The following is a 27617-nucleotide window of genomic DNA, read 5'->3' as shown; positions in this document are numbered from 1 at the left end:
AGTTTCATTTCCAAAGAAATGGTCAGAGGCGTAGTGATGACTAAAACAAATTGTAGAGTACATCTAATTATTCACTTTTGTTTTTAAGATGTTGATATTTGGTGATACCTTATAAGACTTTTTAAGATATGTAAACGTATTTCTTTTCATAGGTGTACATCACTGGTGAAATAATGATGAACATATGAATGAAGTTTTCATTTCGGTGCAACAAGAATAGGTTAATCTGATGAGTGCAGGTTGAGAGTACAGGTTAATTTATCATCTACAGCTTAAATAAGTAATTATCAGTCCGGTCCGACTGCCTGATCAGGAAGTACTGCCGTACCAGGCAGCATGTTGCCGAGTGAGGCAGCATGGTATCCCACAATGCAATGCTCTATTTCAAATAGAGCATCTTTTAATATACCGTTATTTCTTGGTTAATTAGGTAAAATATATAAAATTATCAATGAATGTACAATTAGTAGTATTTTTTCATCAATTTTAGTTAAAATAAAATTAATTTGCATATTTCAATCAAATTTTTTAAAAACCGTTAGAAATTGTTTTGTTATTTAAATTATTTTCCTCCCGGTGGAATTTTTTTCGCCCGGTGAAAAATTGTCAACTTACATGTAGCTCATGTGTGTCAAAGTAAAATTTCCACCGATCTTTTATAAAATCACCATGAACAATTTAGTCCTTAGTCTGTCAAATTCGGAAGGGTTACCAAAGCCTGTGTTGCCTGACTCGGCAACATGCTGCCTGATTCGGCAGTACTTCCTGATCAGGCAGTCGCACCGGACTGATTATTGGCCAAGCTCGAACATTATGAACGCTAGTGGTTCCGGAATAAACACTCGCGCAGATAGCGCGGTACAGCAGAAATCATACACGCACCTTACACTGCGTACACGCTAAATACGCTACATGGACGCAACGCGCATGTTCCAGCTTGGCCAGGAATATTTAATTGGCATTTTGAGGTGTATTTGCTTCTAATAGTTGTGAGTAAAAGTTTGTACAGGATCTAACAGTGTGACTAGCCAGTGTAAATGTAATGCAATGATTCTAGCAGCAATGTTTCAACGAGTTGAAGGAGTGACAGTCGATTATCAGATGGTTCAAGCAAGAGTACAATGCAATTTTATAGTCATGTTTTGCAGAGATAACAGCATGAAAGATGTTTCCCTTCAAAATACCTCCTTTTTAACAACAGCACAGCAATTAATATAATAGACGTAGACATATGCGCAACAAGTATCTGTAGGGTGCACATATAATTGTAGTCAAATGTCATTTACAGTTCAGTTTTGGTATGTCTACTACAGTCTGCCGCCTGGACAACCAATTCTTTAGAAATGCTTAGTTGCGCTAAAAGTCGATCGATACATGTAAAAATCAGCACAATTCAGAGATACACCTTTTTGCTATGAAATTAATTTTCTCGGTCAAATATAAAGCAATATTTTTTTTCTTCAGTAATGTCAGTTAAAAACTTAGTGCTTGGATATATATATTTTTTTTAAATCCTGGTGTTAAAATTAAGCATCAAATTGTGTCTTTTAGTGTGATATTTTTGATTTTATAGGCCTTGAATTCGCCTGCGAGCTTTTTACGGAATTCATGTTTTAGCGTCTCAAACTAACATAGTTTGCTAAAGAAAGATATTTCCCACCTCTGTAAAGCACATCGTGTGGGTCTATATGTTATAGTTTTGTCAGAATTTCCGTTTTTGTTTTACCCTTTTTCCATTCATGCTCAGAAAATGTCAAACTAAGTAAAAGTAGGCAATGGTGAGTACTTTTATCTCGAGAGCAACCAGCAGAAATAGTCGATATTTCCTTTGTTGTTATCCAGGTCAATTTTTCATTGAAAGCAAATTGCCCGACCAGCGATTAAATCCCCAATTGGGTGTTCTGGTTAAACATGATCAGTAGGAGCGCTATAGGTCTGGGAATTTCTTTGCTATATTGAAGTTCTGGCAACACTATAGCCATGCCGGTATTCCTATTAAACCCAGGGATATCGATCCACAATGCTAGTACTAGCCTTTAGATTTCACGTGTTGATTTAGAAATTTTTTCAGCCGACAGTGAAAGATGGTGAAATCAAAACGGAAATTCTGACAAAACTATGATATATAGCTCACGGTGATGTGCTTTAGAAAGTTGGGGAAAATCCTTCATTAGCGAACTATATTACTTTGAAAAGCTAAAAGGTTGATCAAGAAAAAGCTCGCGGGCCGAGCTGAAGCCTATAAAAATCGAATATCTTACACTAAATGACTGAATTTCAGGCCTAAGTTTAACACCAGGATTAAAAAAAAATCAGTATCAAGCATTATAGTTTTTCCAGCCATTTACTGAAAAAATGAAAATTATTGCTTTTCATTTGGCTGAGAAAAAAAAATTTACACTGAAAAGGTGTAACTCAAAATTTTGCTCATTTCAACACCAATTTCGATCGTTTGTATTGCCTCATTAAATGACTGAGTGAGCCTTGCAGAACAAAAGAATCGGTTGTGCAGGTAGCTGACTGACTAGGCAAAAGTCAATCGACTGCCCAATTCTTTTTTAAAGCCTTGTGAGCGCGAGCCTATATTCTAGGCCTTTCGGAAGGAACAGCGGACGGCAATAAGGAGCAATGGTTCTACAACTTCATTATATCAACACAGTTAGCAACCTGGACAACCGATTCTTTAGAAATGCTTAGTCGCGCTGAAAGTCGATCGAGACATGTTAAAATCAGCACAATTCAGAGATACACCTTTTTGCTATGAAATTAATTTTCTCGGTCAAATATAAAGCAATATTTTTTTTTCTTCAGTAATGTCAGTTAAAAACTTGGTGCTTGGATATACATTTTTTTTACAAATCCTGGTGTTAAAATTAAGCATCAAATTGTGTCTTTTAGTGTGATATTTTTGATTTTTATAGGCCTTCAGTTCGCCCGCGAGCTTTTTACGGAATTCATTTTTTAGCGTCTCAAACTAATATAGTTTGCTAAAGAAAGATATGTCCCACCTCTGTAAAGCACATCGTGTGGGTCTATATATTATAGTTTTGTTAGAATTTCCGTTTTTATTTTACCCTTTTTCCCTTCATACTCCAAAAATGTCTAACTCAGTACTTTTATCTCGAGAACAACCAGCAGAAATAGTCCATATTTCCTTTGTTGTTTATCCAGGTCAATTTTCCATTGAAAGCAAATTGCCCGACCAGCGATTTGGTAGCCCAAATCCCCAATTGAGTGTTCTGGTTAAACATGATCAGTAGGAGCGCTATAAGCCTGGGAATTTCTTTGCTATATTGAAGTTCTAGCAACACTGTAGCCATGCCGGTATTCCTATTAAACCCAGGGATATCGATCCACAATGCTAGTATTAGCCTTAGATTTCACTCGTTGATTTAAAAAATGGTCAGCCGGCAGTAAAAATGGTGAAATGAAAACGCAAATTCTGACAAAACTATGATATATCGCTCACGGTGATGTGCGTTAGAAAGTTGGGAAAAATCCTTCATTAGCGAACTATCTTACTTTGAAAAGCTAAAAGGTTGATCCAAAAAAAGGCTCGCGGGCAGAGTTTAAGCCTATCAAAATCGAAAATCTTACATTAAATGACTAAATTTCACGCCTAAGTTTAACACTAGAATTTAAAAAAAAAAATACAGTATCAAGCACTACAATTTTTCCTGACATTTACTGAAAAAATGAAAATGATTGCTTTTCATTTGGCCGAGAAAATTAATTTTACATCGAAAAGGTGTAACTAAAAATTTTGCTCATTTCAACACCAAATTCGATCGTTTGTATTGCCTCATTAAATGACTGAATGAGCCTTGCCAAACAAAAGAATCGGTTGTCCAGGATGCTAACTGAACAGACTGTTGTAATTTCACCTGATCATTTTATTAATTGCAAAGTCTTGTTACAGGTGATTGATCACTTGTAATATTGATTGATGACCTTATCAGTAATCAGCTCATAACCATCTATATTAATAGAAGGGATCATTTATCTTAATTCCCTGTGCCATGTCAAAGTTGCAACGGCGACTTACTTTGAGTACTGACAGTATGAATGGTGTTAATAGTATTTCCAAGTGCATGATTCAATTGCCTCTATTTAGTAGCTTGGCCCAATATTTCAAGTCATCATCAGTCAGCTGCAGAGCAGGTAACCACTAGCTTCCTCCAACTTTATACATGAATGAATTTTGTAATAGATTTTCAAACCGAATGTTACCCCTCTATTCAAAAACAGGTTAATAAAACAACTTACCTTGCTTCGCGTGGCATGTTTATCAGTTCTTGAAATCTTGTTGAAACTTAAGAGATGCGTCGCGTCGGTCAACCATTACTTAATCTCAGGTTCCAATCAGTACTTAAGTGTGCCGCTTTGATCGATGACAAAGATTGATGGTTCTTTTAGGGAGATGGCAAACTAAACATCGAAATCGCCAGAGAGTATGATCGTGCAATCTTGACCTATTAACTTCTTTACACTTGTCCAGTTCTCAACAAATCTAACCAAATCCTCCAACTCCTATATAAAGGTCTTTTAATCGTGAAGGTTTAGAAGTACGAAAATGTAATATATTTGTAACACTTCGTATATATTGTCTTAAAGGACGGTGACCTGATATATTTCTAAAATCAAATTCTTTAAAACTTACGTATAACATAAAATGTCATCCCTCTCTATCACTCATGTATAAAAAACATGTAAATGTTTTTTTTTGTAAATGTGACTAATTCCTAATGGAATTACCGACATTTATACAGCGTGATATTGGTAGTCTACCGTGTTTTTATTAATGATAATCATCATGATCATGTAATATATTTATTTCAAGTAAAAGGCCCTATTTTTCTCATAAACATATTGAAATTAGAAATTCCAACTCGGTGTATTTCCGAAGATATCATCAAAAACTGCCTAATTAGTCTCAAATATGGTATACCATATCTGAGACTAATTCGACAGTTTTTTGATGATTTCTTCGGAAATACACCGATTTGGAATGCCAAATTTAAATATGTTTATGAGAAAAATATGAGCTTTCATCTGATACCAAAATCAGCATTTGGATGAGGTAAAGTGGGGGATGAGATTGCCAATCAGGTTACCCACCTTTAATCAAATAAGAATGATATAAATAAACCAAGATACATGTAATAATAATAATATAAAGCATGTCTTTTACTTACTTTTCATTACCTATATAGTAGCCATAATTTTTGAAACAAGATCCCTCTCCGCTTCCTCTGATCAATGTGGTATCATACGGTATACGCTCGCATAGTGGCACCCAACATAGATTGGTGGGGAACGGAGATGATTGGGTGTTGGGAATAGGTATGGCTTGACATCAAAGAAACCTCCATTTTATCAGGCCATAATAAGTCGTATAGTTTACGCCTTCCATAAACACATTTTGACCATGGTTGTGGCTATACTCGTAAGGAAGGGAGTTAAGACAATGTTATCAATTCTTGAAATTGGCTTACATGTGCTATAATCCAAATTTAAGATAATAGGCAAGGGGTCAAATGTTGATTAAAATCTGCCAGTCCCAAGTGAAGTCAAAGTCCAAATTGAACTCTCATCAATCAACCAATCAAAGAATCAAACCTACCGATTGTTTGTAAAGTATCCCTCATCGTGGGATTTAGTACTGGAATAAATATGTACTGAAGACAGTGATATAGCAGAAGTTGCAGATATATCAAAACATGAAGTAAGCCAGATAGTCTAACACTATTCTTCTAGCCATAGCACTATAAAAGATAGATGACTCCAACCGATTGACTCTAATTATAGGTTAATAAATGCGTATCACTTCCTGGGAGTAAAAATGTACAAATTATGCACGCGTATTGACATGGCGGTGCGTGTAATGCACGAGCCCCGCAGGTGGGAGTTCATTAGACGCGTGAACACCTCATAATTGCATATTTTTTGCTATTTTCAATACAGAATTGTCACAAAAATGTTAGAAAATACAAGCAAAATGTTAATGCAACAAGCGGCAAGAAAAATGAACGCGCCCAACAATTAATGCATGGCTTGCATTTTTCTAACGTTTGCTCTGATTGGTTTTCGCTGTTTAAGAGTGTATGAACAATTCACAATATCTACATTTTTGAGTTTTATTAAGGTTTTAATAAATCATTCTTCTTTCTTTTAATTTTTATCACACAGGAAGGATGGCATGAGAGCAAGTGGCAGAAATCATATTATATCATCATTACAACATTGACATACATCTTGCCCCTGGCTATCATAGCCGTAGCGTACGCTCTCGTCTGCAAAAGGCTATGGGCTGGCTTTCCATCTGATGAACCGTCTTGTGATAAACCAGAGGACTGTGCCTCCGGCTCTCGCGATATCAACTCTAATTCTCGAGCGTCGAATGGAAGAGTAAACAAAACAATGGAGACACAGCTGGATTCAAGAAGAAAAGTAGCCCGGATGTTGATAGTGGTAGTAATTATATATGCGGTGTGCTACTTCCCAATTCGCCTACTTAACTTATTACGGTAAGTTCTACCGTATATCTAAGCTTAATTCACATTCCTAATTGTAACTATAAATTCTATGCTTATTAATTCACCTTTCTCCTTTTCTTGTAAATCAGGAATGCCTGTAATTTAAAACTGCATTTTTTATGAACCATTTGAAATGTATTTTCGAGCTTTGTGTTTTGCACAATAAAATGTGTTTATTATTGCTTTTTGCATACTTCAACTTCTACATTACTTTAGACTGTTCCGTTTTAATCCAATAACTGATAATAATATAAGCAAAACATACATTCTGCAAGCATAACACATGACACCATTTATCAACTATCAAGAACAGCTTTTTTCAAATCCACATTTTGTCTGAATTAACTTATGTGCATAACATACAAAAGAGAGTTACAAAATACACATTATAACCTTTGATTCAATATAATCGGTTGTTTATAGGCAAAGATATCGCCATTTCGTGTAAAGAAGTCCTAAAACAGCTTGGATCACTTTCGTTTCTTTGTGCTGCAAAAGTGACTAAATTTAGTTGAATCATGAACCACCTGGTCTTGTTCTAAAGATGGGCATTTGAATTGGTATCTTAATTTATAAATTAAAATAAACATAACCAAGTGAAAGAAAAACCGTTGCCTTTGTTCGGAAATCTTTGACGGTAAGCATGAAAGTTAACTTTACGTGGTACAAACTTGCAACTTGCAAACATGCCAAAAAGTGGCCCAACACCGACGATTTAGTAAAATCAGGCATATAGTTTTAACCTTAAGATGCAATTGTTAACCATGAAAGTCAATTTAAGGTGATGTGGCTTAAAAGTGGTTCAACTCGTTTTCTGGAAGATTTGGTTAATTGAACATAGCGTCTGAGCCCGAACTAGTAAATAAATCAAGCATTATTTTTCTTCTAAAAAGCGAAATTGTATATAATTTTATTGTTATTATCTGTATATAGAAAATTGCAACCATTTTGCCAAAATGATCATAAATGTTGTATATAATGTAATATATTTCTCAGTGAAGGTGATAAAGGTAGCAATATAGCCCACTCACTTAATCAGACTGTTAACTTGGCTGTATGTCAAACTGGTAAACGAGTCATCTGAGTGATGTGGAATGAAATCCTTTAGGAATTAAAGCTGTCAAGAAGTATGGGATAAAACTTCAAGGGGCCGGTAACGAAATGTATTTCATATAAAACAAACAAAAGACGGTAGAAGCAAGAATTAAAAAAAACAAGTTTATTTAACCCTGAAAATCAGAACAACAATGCATATAACTTATCGGTATTAAATTTAGATTATGAAACGACAACCTTGGCCTAAGATTGCTAACGCAATTACGACTCCTGAGTAGAAATTTGGATAATTCGAAATGTCAATTACCATTTCTACGTATAATATCATTCATATCAGTAGCATATACCCTTAGGCGAAAATAATGAGACCCAATCGTAGAAACAACAACAACAACAACATAATGGTTGATTTCATACAGTTTTCAGAAATGTTCCTATTTTCCGTTTTCCATTTTTGTTAATTAAGTCATTTTAAAACGAATTTGCATTGTTTATTTAACATTAATACATTTGTTAACGATACCCACACTTGCTTTTTTTTTTTTTTTTTTTTTGTTTTGCTATCACGTAACCCAAGTGCTTAGCATACAATCATGTCCCACAGGATATCAACTGAATCTTTTAAAAGTCCAAAAGGGGTCATTGTAATGCGGCCCATACACGTTCAATCTTATTGATCAACATCAATACAAGAGTGGATACAAACTCTACCATTAAACACGCACAATGGTATAGATTTTATATCCACTCCTGCATCTAGGGTCCCTAATATTGGTCAATATTTTGATCGTGTTTGGGCCGCATAACACCAAACGATGCACATATCGAGTTTCAAAAACATGTTATTGAAAATAAGAAAGGGATCCTGGAAAATCTACCTCAATCCGAATCAAGGTCACGTGCATAGTTCTAAAACAACTAAGGCCCCAGTGTGCTATTATGTACAGCTTTAAGGCGATATAATACCCCGATTTTCATCAGTACCCCTCTTCTTTTTTTTCTTGCAAATTTATTAAGTACATATATATGTTTATCACCTCATGTCCTGAACTTATAAAATATATCTACATATAAAGTGACTTTCAACCATTTTAGTAAGTAATTTTAGCCCTATATATTTTTTGTTTACTGTAACCTAGTAACTCAGATCTGTGTTTCATAACAAACCATAATTTATTCTTTACAAAATGTTCAAGTAGGGTACATGAATAGAATACATTAAATCCTTTGTTATACTCTCTATAGAAAATCTATAGTGGTGCATGCAAAATACCTACCATGATATAACACTGAATAAATTAAATAAACACTTATACAATAGATGCATAGTCATTAGTTGTTAGGAGAAGAAAAGGCTATTAGGTCACCGTATGTCAGGTTATAGGTCAATTGGTTCAGGTCAAATTTAAGCATCAATTTTGAATACACATGTGAGAGTCTGTGATATCATATGAGGCATAATTTTGATATTCTGTCTTTAACTGGATATATATCGAGAAGTGCATGGTGGATATACTAATATACCTTGGGATGTAAATGGTGAGTACAATTTAGAATGCCTAGTTGAGACGGATTTCACAAATAAATATAAAATAGTTACCAAAATCACAAAAGCTAAGCTTACGGAAAACTACCCAATATGGTTGTATAGGTGACAAGAAATACAATTTTTTCATCATTGCTGTAGTATGGTTGTTGTAACCTGTTACCTATGGCTTAATTAAGTTTCAGTGCAATAATGTCGCAAGTTAAAAATACAAAATATAGCTCAACATTGAAAATAGAAGCATTTTAACCAGTTCCTTTTTGATAGTTGTGGAGCACCAAGTTCATGAAGTCATAAAAGAAATCAGGAACCACTTATTCCCATTTTACATATCAACTTTATTTCCCTAATGTGTTAGCAACACATACCCAAAATTTTAACGAAATCCGTTGATAGTAAGCTTTCCAAAATGAAGTGAATTTAAATCATCAGTGATGTACCTCCTTTTGGCTTCTATCTGTAAAAGCATGTAAGCTACATTGATACCGATACCACCAATAAAACGAGAAGATTTGCCCCTTCATTTTGCATACCACTTTGTCCAATTTTTTTTTTGTAATTTCTTCACAAAATGCAAAAAAAAAAAAAAAAAAATCAATGGGTGTAGTACCCCTTAAATATAGACATGTTTTAAAATGTAGACAAGTTTTTGTCTGGTCGAGTGGACTGGTAGACCAACATGCATGTAATGAAGACTGGAACGTTATTATGGTCAAGATGTTACATGTGTGATATAAAAAGGAATAGTGAAGCTTTATCGTGTAAGCTGTATCCAATATTCCATTGTTTGTTTAAGTCAGGTGTTTCAATTGTTTTACTAAAGTAACACTCACATTGGTATGGCTAGGCATGTCTATAGTTTGAATTATTCGAAAATGAATTAATGAAAGTCAATTAATATATACACAAACATTTCTATTTAAAATTAAAGTTCTCATTTAACATGGTTAAGTAGATAGTTCGACAATTTCTACTCATCCGAAAGTAAGTAATTTAGTCAAGTAAGTTAAGTATATGATTGTAGACTTGCATCCCTTCAACTGTTTTGTAATTATTTTATTTTAGAGCCCTATGGCCACTTTTGAAAATTAATTTGTCAATGGTTTGGCTTACAGTCTTTGGCGTAAATTTGATGATCTGAACTTCTTTTGTATCTAAGATAGCCGCCGATTTTCAGCTCACAAAGCTGAAATTTTCAAATTCGTCGTAGACCCTTGATAATAGGCTCTAATAATAGATCTACTGAATTACAAATTATTTATTGACTATTATATGCAGTGTGTAGCAGTCATATATGCTGCTGAATTGGTAAAACACATTGTTGATAAAATGTCGCCGACTCCTTATCAAAGAATCTCATTTTGCTCTATGATAACATTTGCAGAAATAATGTAAACATTAAACATTCTAAACTTATACAAAATTAAATTTTAATAGCTTTTAGAGAGTTATTAAGTTACTTCATTAACATGATTATACTATTGAACAACACTTGATTTTGTGTTAATATTTGACGCTTTTAACATTTGCATACGTTTAAATGAATATCTCTCAACGAGTTGCGTTTCAATCTAAATACCACAAGTGCATGGCGGTAAAAAAAATTTAAAGTGTCATTATTCAAACTTTTAATTTTTGATAAGATTGGGAAAATGAATTTGAAATATTTTCTTTCTTCTTATTCTAATAATGAAAGTTATAATCATTATCAGATGTCAATTTTGTGTTTAATATTTTCAAAACGGTCAATATGTTGGTAATACAAATTAACAACATTATGTTACAGCAGCTACGTTATGTTGGTATCAGTTGAGATTGAATTAATATATAGTATTATATCATCCATCAAACTTTTATTACTAAGAGGGGCGAATAGAATGTTGTGAAAGATGTCAGATTTTAGCTGTACATGGAGAATTATTTTACATTATTTGACTCCAAATAATGTTTATTACTCTGAAGTTAGTGAGTCTTATCAATAACAGGAATCTTAATCAACAGCCGCAAGGAATACATTAAAATTGCTGATAATCAAGGTTTGCATTTCCATATTCTGCCATACACTGTGGAACTTTGCAAGTGTTTGATGATTTGTTATTTAAGGTTGGAACCCTGGAATTCGGGCCTTATAACTTCTAAATTGTTGGTCTAAAGTATATAAAAGTATACATATTTAGAATGGCAAAGACTGTGAGGTCAAATTTGGGCCAAAATGCCATTTTTGGCCCAAAATCCTAAAAATAACGGTTTTTGGCCCACTTCTTTTTCGTGCATCGTAACAAAAAAATTCTTGGGCCATTTTTTTTTTATTAATTTTTAAAAACTAGATCAAAATATCTAGGACTCGTTTTTTCATTTTTTTGAATTTCGACCAACTTTGAGAAATTTGCACCAAAAATGGTCAAAAAATGCTGATTTTTCAAAAAAATCATAAAAAAGCCCGATTTTGGCCCAAATTTCAAATATTTTTGGTGAAATTGGTCAAAATTCAAAAAAATGAAAAAACGGGTCCTAGATATTTTGATCTAGTTTTTAAAAATTAATTTAAAAACAAATTTGGCCCAATAATTTTTTTGTTAGGATGCACGAACTTATCAAGTCTTTGCCATTCTAAATAAGTATACTTTTACATACTTTAGACCAACAATTTAGAAGTTATGAGGCCAGAAAGTTTCCATAATTCCAGGGTTCAGACCAACCTTAATTAGTAATCAACAATGAGTGTTATTACTTAAGTCCAGTAAGAGGGAAGTCATGTTTGATATAGTTAGCTACACGCGATTCCATCATATTAGTCAGACTTACCCAGACAGCTGTAGATTGCTGATTAATTTCATCAAACCAAATGCATTTGGTTTGCATATCACTTCTTGTTCCTACATTATTGAATGAATTGCAACAATTGTAAAAATGTATCTAGTTTAACATCATTTGGTCATCGTTAAACAGTAAATGAATAAAATGAAAACCTCTACAAATGAACGGTTTATAAGAATCTGAGATTCGTCGCTGTGAAAAAAACACACAATAAACAGTCATACCAATATCTATTATAAACATTGCTTCCAATTTATTTTTGTTTATTAGAGTAACCTTCACATATGTCATAATACACTTATTCATCTAGCGTGCACAGTTCACCAACAACGCAACGTTCTCATTATTCTGTACTATTTGTTTTATTTTATTTTTCAGACACCTTGGTGTATTTTCATCTGAAGAAGCCTACATAAACCGTGTGACTGTCCACGTGGCCTTCTTGGCGGCGCACTTCATGTGCTACTTTAACAGCGCCATCAATCCTGTTTTATATAACTTCCTTAGTGGTAAGTGCGTTTATTTGCTATTTTTTGTTCAGTTGTAGCATATATATCCTGTTTGTTAAGTTATTTCCCAATTAGACCTGTCAAAAAGAAATTGCCTTAGCATTTCATCGAAGAAAAAAAAAAAAGAAATTAAAAATGTCGCTACAGGTGGAAGATGTCTTATATTTCATCGCCCTCAGTCAAATTATTTTGCAAAACTAAGCATTTGACATGCCCCCATGCAGTGAGTCGAGCAAAAGTCGCTAGGTGTTACATGTTAGCGTTTCTTTGCTAGCTATTTGTTCAGTTGTAACCTATATATCCTGTTTGTAAAGTTATTTCCCAATTGGAACTGTCTAAAAGAAATTGCCTTAGCATTTCATCGAAGGAAAAAAAAAGAAATTAAAAATGTCACTACAGGTGGAAGATGTCTTATATTTCACCGCCCTCAGTCAAATTATTTTGCAAAACTAAGCATTTGACATGCCCCCATGCAGTGAGTCGAGCAAAAGTCGCTAGGTGTTACATGTTAGCGTTTCTTTGCTAGCTATTTGTTCAGTTGTAACCTATACAGGCTGAGTCAAAAAGAAGTAAACTCATGTTTGAGGGGCTGTAACTCGCGATCTGTAAAGAATCTGCTAAAAATGAAAATACCACTGGAAAGAGCACATTCTACACATCTAAATTGAAAAAAAATGTTGCAATTGCTCACAGCAAACTCAAGTTATGCTCATTTGAATACAACCACCCATTTTTGTAGCTGCACACGGTTTCACTTCCCAAGTAGGGGCTACCTATTATATTGATTGGTATGGCACGATATTCAAATGCAAATAAAGTTCTGTGGCAGGTGTGGTTTCGACCAATAATTCCTACATGTTAAAGGGCTCTTTTCAATATGAATTTTACCTCATTGCACTACATTATAATAAAACGGGTCAAATAACAACATGGCACCACAATTTATCGCACGGAAGCACGTTTCTGTCGATGAAGTATCATGAAACTAAGAGTCCCACTGAAGTTCAGCGTCTTTTTCGTCTCCAATTTCCTACAGCTAACCGGGTTTCATGTAAGGGAGCAGTATATAAGAATGTGAACAAGCTCAATATGCATGGGACAGACAGACAGCCGGAAGGAACAGACAGCCGGAAGCTTCAGGCAGACCACGAACTGCTAGATCACAGGTGAACATTGCTAGAGTTAGACATGCGTTACAGCAAGACCAAAGATCAGCTCAATCCTGTATATCCAACATTCCCCAATCAAGCTTCTGCCAGATCGTTCGTAAAGACTTGAATTGGTATCCCTACAAACTATAGTACCGTCACATGGACTTTCTTAAATACCAATTGAAAGCAAAAGTTGTCTTTTCAACAATAAATCCTGTTGGCACTTTGCTGATTCGTCGAAATTGAAATGGATGAAAATCAATCAGCCGTGTGCAGCTACAAAAATGGGTGGTTGTATTCAAATGATTATAACTTTAGTTTGCTGTGAGCAATTGCAACAATTCTTTTTTTAATTTAGACGTGTAGAATTTGCTCTTTCCATTGGTATTTTTATTTCTAACAGATTCTTTGCAGATCTCGAGTTACAGCCCTTCAAACATGAGTTTACTTCTTTTTGACTCAGCCTGTATATCCTGTTTGTAAAGTTATTTCCCAATTGGAACTGTCTAAAAGAAGTTGCCTTAGCATTTCATCGAAGGAAAAAAAAAAGAAATTAAAAATGTCACTACAGGTGGAAAATGTCTTATATTTCACCGCCCTCAGTCAAATTATTTTGTAAAACCAAGCATTTGACATGCCCCCATGTAGTGAGTCGAGCGAAGGTCGCTAGGTGTTATATGACACCACAGAGTTATAGTATGTGAATTTGTCTAATGCATTCCTCTGGCTATTATACAGACTACACAAAAGTATTGAAACATATCTAAAAGGAAAAGAATTCCACACACTCTAAATTGATCCATTATCCAGTCGATTCACACGATGTACTGGAGAGAAATGTTCTTTGCTGAAATAAGTTTAAGCTACAAAATGCGATGGAATGTGTTACTTGTGGTGACATCATGCGCATATTCGTTATCGTAGTCCTGACGTCATATCGGTGACCTCGGAGCGTTACCATAGCGACTGGATCACGCTTTCATGCACAGCCAAATTGCCGTATCAATGTATGGAATCATGCAGCATTTCGCCGAAAACAACACAAAAACTGTTAGACGAGGAGAAATTGACGCGATTTCTATCATGTTATTTTTTCCTACATTGATCCTGAATGTGGCAAAATAACAAGCAAAAGTAAAAGCCAAAAGAACGATAAGATGTGTATCCATGTTTCGCCGTGTTCATCGACTCGGCACTCGTCGAATTCGCAGGGATTCCTGCATGCCGTGTGTAGTTTTACTTGTCAGCATGCAGTAGCACGTAAATAATTATATAATTATATAAATAAATTAATAAGTTAATAAGTAAATAAATGAAAAAATGATTGAATACATTAATAAGTGAATCCATAAATCAATCAATCAATATATAAATAAAAAAATTATTCAAAAAGGTGAGATAATTTTCATTACCGGTAATTAATATAATATAATAAATGGTATTTAGCACATATTTTCATTCGTTGTATCAGTTCAAAACAGCCAACAAATTTATCAAGTTGTATTTTAAAGATAAATGTTGTACGAATTGTAAGATATTTAAATTAAATCAATTTATTAACCGTCGTGATTGGCCACAATCGCTATTCATTGCTAACGGGCCAACCACACGCATGGTACGCAAGCCTGTCGGCATACTCCATCGGGGAATTCCCCTGTCCTGCCTCTCACTGTGGCGGGCGTTATGGCGTTTTCGACCGTAATTTTTTACTCATTAAAAGATCAAAATTATTAATTACCAGTCATATTTAAGACCTGTAACCTCATGATTTCAAAGGAAAAACATCTTGCAAAAGCTGGCAAGGCAGTGAAACTAATAAGAAATGGATAAAACTTATATACTCTGGTTTGCCGTGACTTGGGAAACGAAATAATATGCAATCATCGCGTTTACTAGTGTGGGAACATTCTATGGATAACATCAGCCCATGTTGGGTTTTTAATCGGGATTCTAAAATGTTGAATTTACAGGTGATTTATTGACCGTCTCATGTCGTTTTGTTCAGTACAGCGTATATAGTGTTGCTATGCAAACGGCGTGATCCATCACCAAGGAAGTAGCTGTGACTTCGGCAGGAAGTGACGTCGGACTACGATAGCGAATTCCAATGCCTATAATGACGGGCAGACAGAAATCCGTTTGAGATGTCAGAGACGAAGAAACTTTAGTCTACAAAATGTTCCACGGTTGTTTAATGTGACAATTTCTTAATATTTCTAACAAAACATTATTATAATATTCAATTCTAGACCTGAATAAAACCAACAGCTATCACACTAAGTATATGTTAATGAACGCGTATTACTTATGGGGGGAGAAATTAGTCAAAATAATGCACGCGCGCTGATGTTGATGCGTCTAATGCAGGAGCCTCGAATACAAGTTTATTAATCTATTTCATACACGAGAAGAAAAAAAACACGTGATTTTTACTTTTTTTATATAACAAATTATCACTAAAAATGTTGGAAAACAGAACCAAATATAGATGCATCAACCCGCCCGAAAAAATGAATCAATCCTACGCGACGCGAACGCGGGCGAAATATTGCGTGTAGTACGCGGAGTGCACAATATACACAATCAATGCATGTTTCGTACTTTTCTAGCCGCTTTTCTGATTGGCTGCTTTGATATAGGAGTGTATGAATAAACAGTATATAATTGCTTTGTAGCAATGTTTTAGATTTTCTTTTCTATATCAAATTATTCATCTGTTCTGTTTTTGTTTTTTTTGGGTTTTTTTTTTTTTTTTGTTTTTGTTTTTGTGGTAATTTCAAGTCTATAAACTGTGCATTTCTGTGCAAATTGAGGGCGTTATTTACACGTATTTTAAATTTAAATCATCCAAATAATATGAGTTCTACCTTAGATTTCATGATAAAAAGTTGCTTTGAAAATTAGCCTGTCACTTGTTAGTCTTTTTGCTGATGTTCTAATAACATGTTATATTACAAGTGTATACCCCTTGAAAATTGCAATCAAGATTTTAGAAAAATAGCGCCATCATTGTTCAACTTCAACATCAAACATCCGTGACGTCCCGATGCCTTTACAATGGTCTTTAAATGGTTAAATTAGTTTCTGCAAGGTATACGACAATGGTGGTGGGAGAAAGTATATCGAGTAAGAGAAATTACATTTTCTTAGAAAACAAAGGTCCTTCAATGTCTGGAGGACTCGGAAGAAACAAATGTCACGTGGCTAGCCCATATGGCACCTGATGACCCTGGATCGCATCAAAAAATGTTATCGTGTGTGTTTATTACGCGTATAAATGTCATTATGTCCTATATGAAGTAATCACGTGACATTATTATTGCAATTGGCATCCATGGGTCCCACATTCCTTGCAAGACGTCAGCCATCTTTGACTGTTATTTTCATTTTCATCCAATTACCACTTCCGTACACGCCTCTTCTGTAAATATTTCCCTGATACCTTGCAAAAACGGATCAAACTATTTGGCAACCATTCGAAAGACATCTGACCATTCTGTGTGCTAACGTTTCTCTGTCTCTGCAATCAAACGGATTTCCGTCTTTCCATCATTGTAGGCACATGATGTCACCGCAAGTGACACCTTTCATCCCATTGATTAGCCTACTCTTACTTTATATTACATGGAAAGAACTTTGCCATGTACGGTGTGGGCCAAAAACAACGTTACCCAATTTCAGAGGGTGGTTTCTCGAATTATAGAAGAGCTATTCATGATAATGTTACATATTCTAAATGTATATTTTTCTAAGAGTATGTGATGAAGAAATGAAAGCAAAATAAGCTAAATTAACAAAATGGTGCTAGTTTTACGTCCGAGGCTCAAAAATCACTTTGTCCACACGTAATTCAATGGGATTTGTCCGATTGCTAAGAGTAAGGCATACATGCGTTAGGCATACATGTAATTAATAATCACGTTTGGCTTGTCTTTGAAAAGTGATGATTGTTTTATATATGCATGAAAGAAATACAATCGATTTTAATCCCCATTTACTTGTCATGTACTTAAACTTCACTCCTGTCATTGACCAACAATTAGCATAACAATTACACAATTACAAAGGTTTCATCTAGCGCAAGTTTTAAATTTTAAATAGGTCTTCGTGCATTTTGAGACTGCGTGGCTTATTTCTAAATAGGTTTGTAAGGTGACAAGATAAGGCAATTCACAACACAAGAGAGGACTTTAAAAGGCAGAGGTATACTTAAGAACAGAAAGCTTTTTGGAAGTGCAGCGTCAATTTCGGATTCGTTTCCCGAACGTGAGAGTCCCGCCAAAACCTACCATAACTCTACACATGAACAACTTTCACAACCTTGGAAGTGTGAAGAATAGATGCAAAACACGGAGTGGACGTCCAAGAACTGACCGTTTAGCTGCAACTATTGCAGCGGTTCAAATGGAACTTGCAGCTAACCCCAGTTGTCGACGCAACAATTTGCCGGCCGAACATACCACGAACGCAAAAAGTGCAAACTTTCTTGTAGATAACATTTGAATCTTAAAAGAAAACAAAAGGTTGAAACAGTCATTTTTCACTTTATGAACTAATACATCACCTTCAATCATAATCTATTACATCCAACATCTTCATAATATTTCGCACTTTCTACTACAAAGCAGTTTAACAGCTTCAACTACTTTTATAATTAGAGAGATTGCGATGTTCCAACCGCAGCACGTGGAACGTACAATTTCACGTACGTTTTTACGTACGTTAATATGGTGTTTAAATGGGGACTGCTCTATAATCCGACGCTTCTATAATCCGAAGGTTCTTTAGTCCGAAGGTTCGCTAGTCCGAACATGTGTTCATAGCATTCGCTAGTTTTTAAAAGAGGTTCTTTATTCCGACGCTTCTTTATTTCGAAGGTTCTATAGTCCGAATTTTAAAAAAGGTTCCCTAATCCGAATATTAAAAGAGGTCCTTTAATCCGAATTTTAAAAACGGTTCTCTAGTCTGAATATGAAAATAGACTCTATAGTCCGAATTTTAAAAAGGGTTCTATAGTCCGAATATGGAAATAGGCTCTATAGTCCGAATTTTAAAAAAGCTTCTATAGTCCGAAATTGCAAAACGGTTCTATAGTCCGAAACAGATACCGTGTTCTTTAGTCCGAATTGGTAAACGGGTTCTATAGTCCGAATTTTATTTTCATCATTTGTTTCAGTGTCAAATTAAATACATATCCGATGAAGTTCAACATGGTTGCTTTTTCTGGATATTTTCCGTAGCATACATTTACTTTTATCTTTATTCTGATGGTATTTTCATCATTTTTTTATCTGTTATTCATTCCGTTATAATATTATATACTAGTAAGATACTCAACACTCTACGGTGTATTTGAGCTCTAGTTTTAATAGCGCTATCCTGCAATGCATGTAAATGCTGCGGCTTTTGTCTAAAACAAATTTGTTTACAGAATAGTATCTAGTATGATTTTATCTTGCGATTTGAAGGGAGTGTAAAATATCCTGGCTGGCTTTTATCAAGGATGCGAGAGGGTAACATGCATGCAATTGGCAGTGATGGCGGCTGACCCTGGGATTGCTTGTCCCTTTTTTTGTGTTCGTTTTCATTCTGTCTTTCGTTGTTTTTTCTTTCTTTCGTATACCTTTTTCCGAATCGTTCTTTTGTTCGTCGTTTAGTTTGTTCTTTAATTCATTTGTTCATTGTTTCATTCTTGATTTCGTTCGATATTTTTTAATTCCCTTTCCCATTTTGTTTGTTTGTTCTGTATTCAAAATGTAGTATACGTTAATGTTATAAAAATTCGGACTATAGAACCTTTTACCAATTCGGACTAAAGAACAGGGTATCCGTTTCGGACTATAGAACCGTTTTGCAATTTCGGACTATAGAACCCTTTTTTAAATTCGGACTATAGAGCCTATTTTCATATTCGGACTAGAGAACCGTTTTTAAAATTCGGATTAAAGAACCTCTTTTAATATTCGGATAAGGGAACCTTTTTTAAAATTCGGACTATAGAACCTTCGAAATAAAGAAGCGTCGGAATAAAGAACCTTCGTAATAAAGAACCGTCGGATTAAAGAACCTTCGGACTAACGAACCGTCGGAATAAAGAACCTTCGGACTATAGAGCTTCCACCGTTTAAATATTGCCAGTCTCATTTCCAAACTGGATTGTGCTCATTCGTCATGAAGGAGAACAAGTCGGCTGCAATAAATACTATACATCTGATCTAATCTAATCTTGGTCGATAGAGGGCATAGTGATTGAAAAATTAGCAGTAAGCGAGTCTCTGCCTAATTCAAACAGCCCGCTTTTGATTTTGACTACAATTTTGACTTAACATGCTGCTTTAAATATATTGTATTTTTGTGCTCCCCAAATAATATAGTTGCCACAAAACATATTATTTTGGTAGATTAAAGATCACTACACCCATTTATCATGACTTTACTTTCGTCTGCGTTTTATACTACGTTGGAATCCAAAATGGGATATCGCAATGTCATTTTTGTACGCATAGTATCACACACATTTCAATGGCCAATATCAGCGTATGGACATCGCGTATAAATTTAGTCGATTTTCAATACATCGCTGTACCTTTATTATAATGATTTGTTACAAACAAAAAGGATCATAAGAGTAATTAGACTTTCTGTCGTATGTTCATTATCCTTGACTGTCTGTAACATATTGTAAAATGGACAAATTTTGTGCATTTTCAACGATGTATCTACGTTTATTTCGCACGTGGAAAATCTTCAAAACTCGCTTCGATACAGGAGAGTGGTTTTGAATAGATCAACGTACGTCTGATACCTACGTTTCAAAATCGCAATCTCTCTATTATGTTCAGTATTCCGTGTTTGTTCCGTGCTTCTTGGTGATTGATACCACAATCAATATTCTAACTCACTCAGACTTTAAGCAAATAATTATTGAGAGCCTGTAAATAGTAATTTCAAGATCGTTTATTGTTGTAAATGGATTTTAAAGTAAATGGGGCAATTCATATTATGCAATGGCGGCGAATGTACTAACATTTAGGGGGTTACGAACGGATTTTGGCGCTGATTTCTTGAATTGTTGCGTGGAAAGCGCGCGAATAATGTAAAATTCCAAACCAATAGTTACCCCCGAAAAATGTCGATATGTTAAGCTAAAAAGGATGATCGATGGTCGATTTCTTCAATGTAGATTGAGCTTTTTTGTGTTATTTATTTCTTCCCGTAGCAAGTCCGTATTGCTGAACTAAAATACTAAGTAGTAATTCAATTATTTTCATCATGAAGTTAGAACTGAACAAGGGGGCCGTAGAGGGATTTTTTTCCAAAAAACTCTACATGCTATTCCAATCTCTAGTTCCACGTGATTGACATTATACCAATAAGGTTGACTCTTTTGTACTTAGAAATGTTCAAATACATTGGACATTAAGTAATCGTGCATTCGTCCTTGGACAATTGGAACAGTATAGAAATATATCTTGTTCAACTAAGTTAACAACCTGTGCGTTCGTTGTTATAAGAGAAAACATTAAAGACATGCCGTACTTGATACCAGATTCGCTGCCCACGGAAGATTTTTCCGAAACGAGAAACATGATAGCGCGTAATATGTGATAACATGTAATACATCATGTCATAATATGGATATCATTACTTAAACGCTAGGGTAAAATACCCTTTCTAGCTTTTGTTGATATTATTTGGCTATTACATTAACAGTTCTTTAATTCAATAATTTTGGAATATTGAGCTTCATTAAGGTAAGGCACCACAGTCTCTAGGGTATCCATGAGATCATGCAATGTTTATATCAAGCTTAAGTATAAAGTTACTTCCACTCGTATTATGTACTTGCACCACTTTGCCTGACGGACACCAAACAGGAATACTTGCGTGTAAGTGTACAGCAATTGTGACTTCATATGGTACAAGAAATCTAATAATGGTTACTCCTACAAAGAATGACATGTTTTAAAAGCTATAATAAATAAACAGGTTAGTATTAAGAATGCTAAGGCCATCATATCGAGTTGCAAATTATTATTGATACTAATAATAATAAATTAATTTAAAATGCATTTAAATTTCATCTTACGGATTGGATCAGGCTACGTAAGTCATACCTGAGACCTTTGAAGTAGTCATATGAATTTGTGCTGTCAGTTGAGTTATTCAATTTCAATGTCGTGACTTTTCGAGGAAACCTAGTGCTTCTTATGCGATTGGCACTGAGAGTCAATTCTTACTTGTATACAAAGCTTAGACGTCATTGGGAGAATGTTGATGCTCCTTTAATACCATTAGATAAAGCAGTTCAGTAGATTTCTTTACTATACATTGATAGAGACTGAAATTGACATTTTGTTTATAATAAACAGGGGAGTGCTCAACAAAGCCCTTTTGAAAATTGCGTATGCTTCCCACTCACCATATAAAAGAACCATATCATTGACTGTAACCATGCACAATGTAACACACTTGTTGACAAATATTCATCAACGTTCAAAATTTTGGAATAAACAATCTACTATGCTTGGTAACAGGTTATTATACGAAATTTACCGCTAAATGTAATGAATAAAAAATGTTCTTCCTCCCATGCAGTACTCTATCGGTTTGAATCCTTTTTATGAGTACCACAACGTACCTCTATGCAGAAATTTGTGAAATCAAAACAATATGTTTCGTTCGTTAACGTGGTTACGCTAACTCAATACAATCCATGTATGATATTATGATATTGTCTAAGGACTTACTTGTATTCATCGCGAGCTGGATTGAAGATGGTATCGCAATAGATTTGCCATGCATTTTAAGAGAAAGGGAACATTGTTATTATTACTTTGTTGTTTTTTCTCTGATATATTTTCTTTATAGAGAAGAGGTTGCTCTAATGGAGCTATATATGTTTTTAGGTTATATGTTTATAATTTTGCAAATAATGTCTTGCTTTTATTCTAAAGACATGTCTCGTGCGTTTCTTTGCTGGTGTATCTTTGAATTCTCTACTGTACTCGTGTTTGTTTTCTTGTGTTGATAGATCATATCTTCCATTCCACTGAGCCATTCATCGATTTAATAGCGATAATGAAAGTACTGCGTCATCATACTCTTTTTTATAATGAGATAAAAAAAATTACATTTGTGAAAGAATTCCAACATTTGCCTGTGACATTAGCAATCACATGGCTATGAATTACGAGGACATTCATTGGTATTCATCTTGTGACATTAGCGGTATGATCACAGCAGTGTACGCCAAATCAGATGTTTCTAATTGTGTTTTTATAAAATATATTTAATGCTTATTTATTGCACAGGCTATGGAAGCCAGACAGCAGTTTGTAAAAGGCCGAGTGGGAGGGTTTCCAGAGAAATATTTTTGTGTAAAAACTGAAACATTCTACATGTATGTATAAACGAATGAATATTAACTGTACATCATAACGATTCGTGATACCGAATCACGGTACAATTGATATGGTTCATAAGGCAGAGTACTTTTATTTTATTTTATATACATTATTTTTTTAATTTAGTGAAAATGAAGTCTGAAACAATGGTGAAAATCTATGTAAGATTACATAGAACCCCGCTAAAGATTAGCGTATATATGTAAGATGACCCGAAAATCAGATACAAAGAACAAACCCGTAATTAAAGACACATACAAGAAACTATTTGGATCCAACAAAAGGGTCTAACAAACTAAACCGAGATGGCGGTAATCACCATCTTCATTTATGACCAGCCTCTCAAGTTAAAGCAGCGCTGCCAACATCCAACAGGAAGCTGATGCTATCATTGAGGTTTTATTAATTAATCCAAGATGTCCTTGTATACAATATCTTTCGTCGTGAAATAAATAATCATTTTGGTGGTTCCTTGATTTCCTCATTTCATTAATTCATTCATAGACTATATTATAGTTTAGGACAAATATTATCTGGTCCTATTAAATAATTTCATCGGGATCAGGTAGTCCTCGTTTTGTCATGTTCGACAAATGACCGATATTAGGGATAGACACGGTTTGAAGATTATATTTGTTTGATGCTTGTTGGCTCATAATATCAATTACTTGAATTGGAATAAAATATCTTGAAAATGGAACAATAACATGTTGGTGATAACGGTTAGGAAATGTGCCATCAACTTGACAACACTGCCTCAGGGACATTACTCAAGTAAGTTTTTATTGCAGCAGAATGCCTAAAATGCCATCAAAATCATCCGGGATCGTCAAAGTAACTGTATTTACGGGTACTTGACATTAAAGATGTAAAGAACTATTATTTTGATATTAATGAAGTGGAAAGCGTGACGGAAAGGAATATAATGTGTGTATATCACCTGACAATATCAAATATGTTCTTGAAAATGGCGTTGGAAAATACAATAAAACCCTAAAAACACAACGCGAAAACTGGGTTCGTTGTACAAAAGTATGTGACACAAAAGCCTGAACATAACATGAACGTCCTGTACTTTTATTTTTCAGTTTAAAATGCAACTACTTGATCAAAGTTCGAACGAAAGTTCATTCGTGTTGGTGATAAACAGTTTCAAAAAGTTTAAAACTGACTTTCCGCATAACAAATTCAAAATGTAACTCACCACATCTTCATCAGAAGAAGTCCCAGGATGATGTAATGAACTTGCTCTTTTGTTGACCATTGGTGACTTTTTTGGTCGGAAGATGGCGATGTATAAGGTTGGAAAATCCAGTCAACTGCCCCAAGCCACATACCCTCTGCGGTGCAGAGCATAAAACCTAATTTCGCCACTGACAATCCACGAAGATTTTATCCAATGATGATAGAGAATACCCCCGTTTAGTGAGGGAGGCCATCCAAATCAAGAAGAAATCGCCAAAACTAAACCGCGATATAGTGCTCTGTGAATCAACGATTCCTCATGCGCTTTACACTATAATAAAACTACTAAACTTAATCAGTGAAGATGAATACATCTACCTCTTCTTCAAATTGCTTTATCTATAACAATATGAAGAAGAGGTAGAATGGAAGGAAGAGAAAGTGAAAGAATAGTATGTACACCAAAAGAAGATATAGATCGGTAAATTGTATCCTTTGTAATGAAATACCCAGCATGTCGCTTTGTGGTCTATTAATCTTGTCTAGAAAGTCACAGTTTCACTTCACTCTGACAAATTATGGCCAAGATTCATCTCATATAGAAACGAAGTTATCTGCGTACAATGCGTATCATCATTGTAAGTTAAAGCTACAAAATCGAGTCATTTTAACAGTTTATTTTCATCCTCAATTTGTGCTGCTATTCTCAATTACATTGGGGGAAATGAAAATTGTCCCAATATCTGATTTCCATCTCTCCATCTTCTTGAAAATGTTCATTATTTTGAGATAACAGATAAGACATTCCTGTTTACCTCTTGGTCTTCATCTGAAACTTCCATGAAATAGTTGTGATAACACAAATCAAGTGTCACCTTGGATCAGATCGTGTACCATAATCGTGTCTTTTGTTACAGTTTAAGTAGGACAACAACAGAAAAATAAAAGATGGGTGTTCTTATTTGCCAACGATTAATATTTTGTAGGCAACCTTTGCAGCAAATATGACGATTGTGAAAAAAGTAATTTTTAGCTATAGATGTTGCAACGGTGTCGTTTTCCTTGGGTAAACTAAACTAGAGTAGGTCCAAAATTGAACTGTTCATAAGCATGAAACAATAACATTTAGGTGAAACAATAAAGAAATACATATATTATTAGCTCTATATAGCATTTATTTCTATTAAAAATAAATAATTAATTAATTAATTAATTAATTAATTAATTAATTAATTAATTAATTAATTAATAAATAAATAAATAAATAAATAAATTAATTAATTAATTAATTAATTAATTAATTAATTAATTAATTAATTAATTAATAATAAATAAATAAATAAATAAATAAATAAAAAATAAATTAATTAATTAATTAATTAATTAATTATTAATTAATTAATTAATTAATTAATTAATTAATTAATTTGTGCAATTAATTGATGGAAAACACACAAGGGGGGATTGAGCCCTAATCTTTTTGAAACTGATTGTGCTTTACATGTGTAGAGATGTCTCTCTGTATACGTGACCCACAGCTGAAGAATGGAGTACACTCTTATGATTCACTTTATCAAACCTCTAAATATAATACCATGGTGGAGCGGAAGTTTGAAATTAATCTCCAGATGTTGCCAATTAATTGCATACCATTTTTCATAGCCAAACCCTAGCCGGTAATCGAACCCGAAATTTCATATTCCACCGGTAAGTACTCTCAACATTAGGCCACGGTCACTCATTAGATACCTTCGGTCGATGGATAACTTTCTACTGTTGTAAAAACAAAACCCAAATTTAGTTTATGTGGGTTTTGTTAGCTTTAGAAAGCATTTCTGAACATGTATGTTGGAGGTTATTTGCAGTGTGTTCTTTACTCACAATAGCAATATGTGTTAATCGTGTTAGCCAACCTACAATAGTATGAAAAGAACCATTACTCCTAATGACACATTTGAGCTGTTCTGATTGTTTTGTCCCTAGAGAACAAGAATAAGTGAAACCGGAGTTGTATTTTCCCCTGGCAAAACAGGCCACATGTAATATAAGTAATGACTAACGCTGTATGGATATAAGCTATTAGTACAACCCAAAAAGATCGAATTTCAAACTTCATAGTTTGAACAAAAAGCCATAACCAAACTTTAATAAATCTAGTAATCCCTGGGGAAATGTAAAATGTCGACCCACGAATAACAACATTTTGTTGCACAGATCTTTGTTTTTTAAATAAATTATTATATTTTATTTATTTTATTAATTTTATTGTTAATTATGAAGTATTGTATACGTAAACTATTTGAAAACGTTGTCTGCGAAAGGTAAAATAAAATTTATTTTCATCCCAACATTGAGCAATAAGTGATTCCAAATCCACCAATGACTAATCTTGTACATTGTTGTTGACAATGCAACGAGCTACACCATTAATTGGTGTATAATCCTAAACTTGTATTTAGCAACTCAACAGTAAATTCACCTTTAAAGGTAATCGAGATAGATCAGGTGAATACTTTGGAGAATACGGTATCTGATTTTCTAAGTCGAAAATCCGAAAGAATTACTGACAAAGCCTATCTAAAATATTATTGGGATTTTGCTAAGTGGACATAACAGAATTATGCTATTGGCTTTTCCCTTTATATTTGTATTTCTCGAGAGGATGGTTAATTCTGGTGACATTAAACATTCTCTTCTCTAGTTTATTTCATGTGAATATCACACATGTATGCTTTAAACAAAACACATCTATACCTATCATATCCGAGTATTGCAGATGAAACTGTTCTGGTACCAGTTTTGTTAATTTAGACCATAACCGGTATTTCAAAAGTGCTAAAGAAAAAAAACCCAAATTATTGCACAACAAGTATTATAAAAAATGAATCATATGGCCAAATTTGGATTTTATGTGAAGTAGAAAACAACACTCTATCATAAACGCATATTTATTCTGGATGTGCACGATTCAAAATATAAATTAGTAAGGGGCTGTCATTTTCTTTGGAAGGGGGTCATGAATATACTGGGGGATCATAGAATTTTTAGACCAAATATAGGGGGATTATATTTGATTATATATAGAATTATTAAGGACTAGTGGCTCAAAATTATTGCTCCGTATGTTAATATACAAATAGGTAATTATTATAAAAGTTGATTCAAATGGCCAAATTTGGATATACTAATATAATGTGAAGGAGAAAACAGAACTCTATCATAAACGCATATTTATTCTGGATGTGCACGATTCAAAATATAAATTAGTAAGGGGCTGTCATTTTCTTTGGAAGGGGGTCATGAATATACTGGGGGATCATAGAATTTTTAGACCAAATATAGGGGGGTTATAAATTTGTTACCACCCATAATAAGGGGATTATAGAATTATTAAGGACTGGTGGCTCAAA

General features: G+C 34.2%; 1 pseudogene; it reads left to right on the top strand.

Moving 5' to 3' along the window:
- The window catches only part of LOC140169247 (orexin receptor type 2-like), a 173961-nt pseudogene that overhangs the window by 114739 nt on the left and 31605 nt on the right, over positions 1-27617 (top strand).

The sequence above is a fragment of the Amphiura filiformis genome, chromosome 14, assembly GCF_039555335.1.
Source record: "Amphiura filiformis chromosome 14, Afil_fr2py, whole genome shotgun sequence".
NCBI classification, from domain to species: Eukaryota; Metazoa; Echinodermata; class Ophiuroidea; order Amphilepidida; family Amphiuridae; genus Amphiura; species Amphiura filiformis.
Note: the sequence above shows the minus strand (reverse complement) of the source record. Positions and strands in the feature narration are given on the sequence as shown.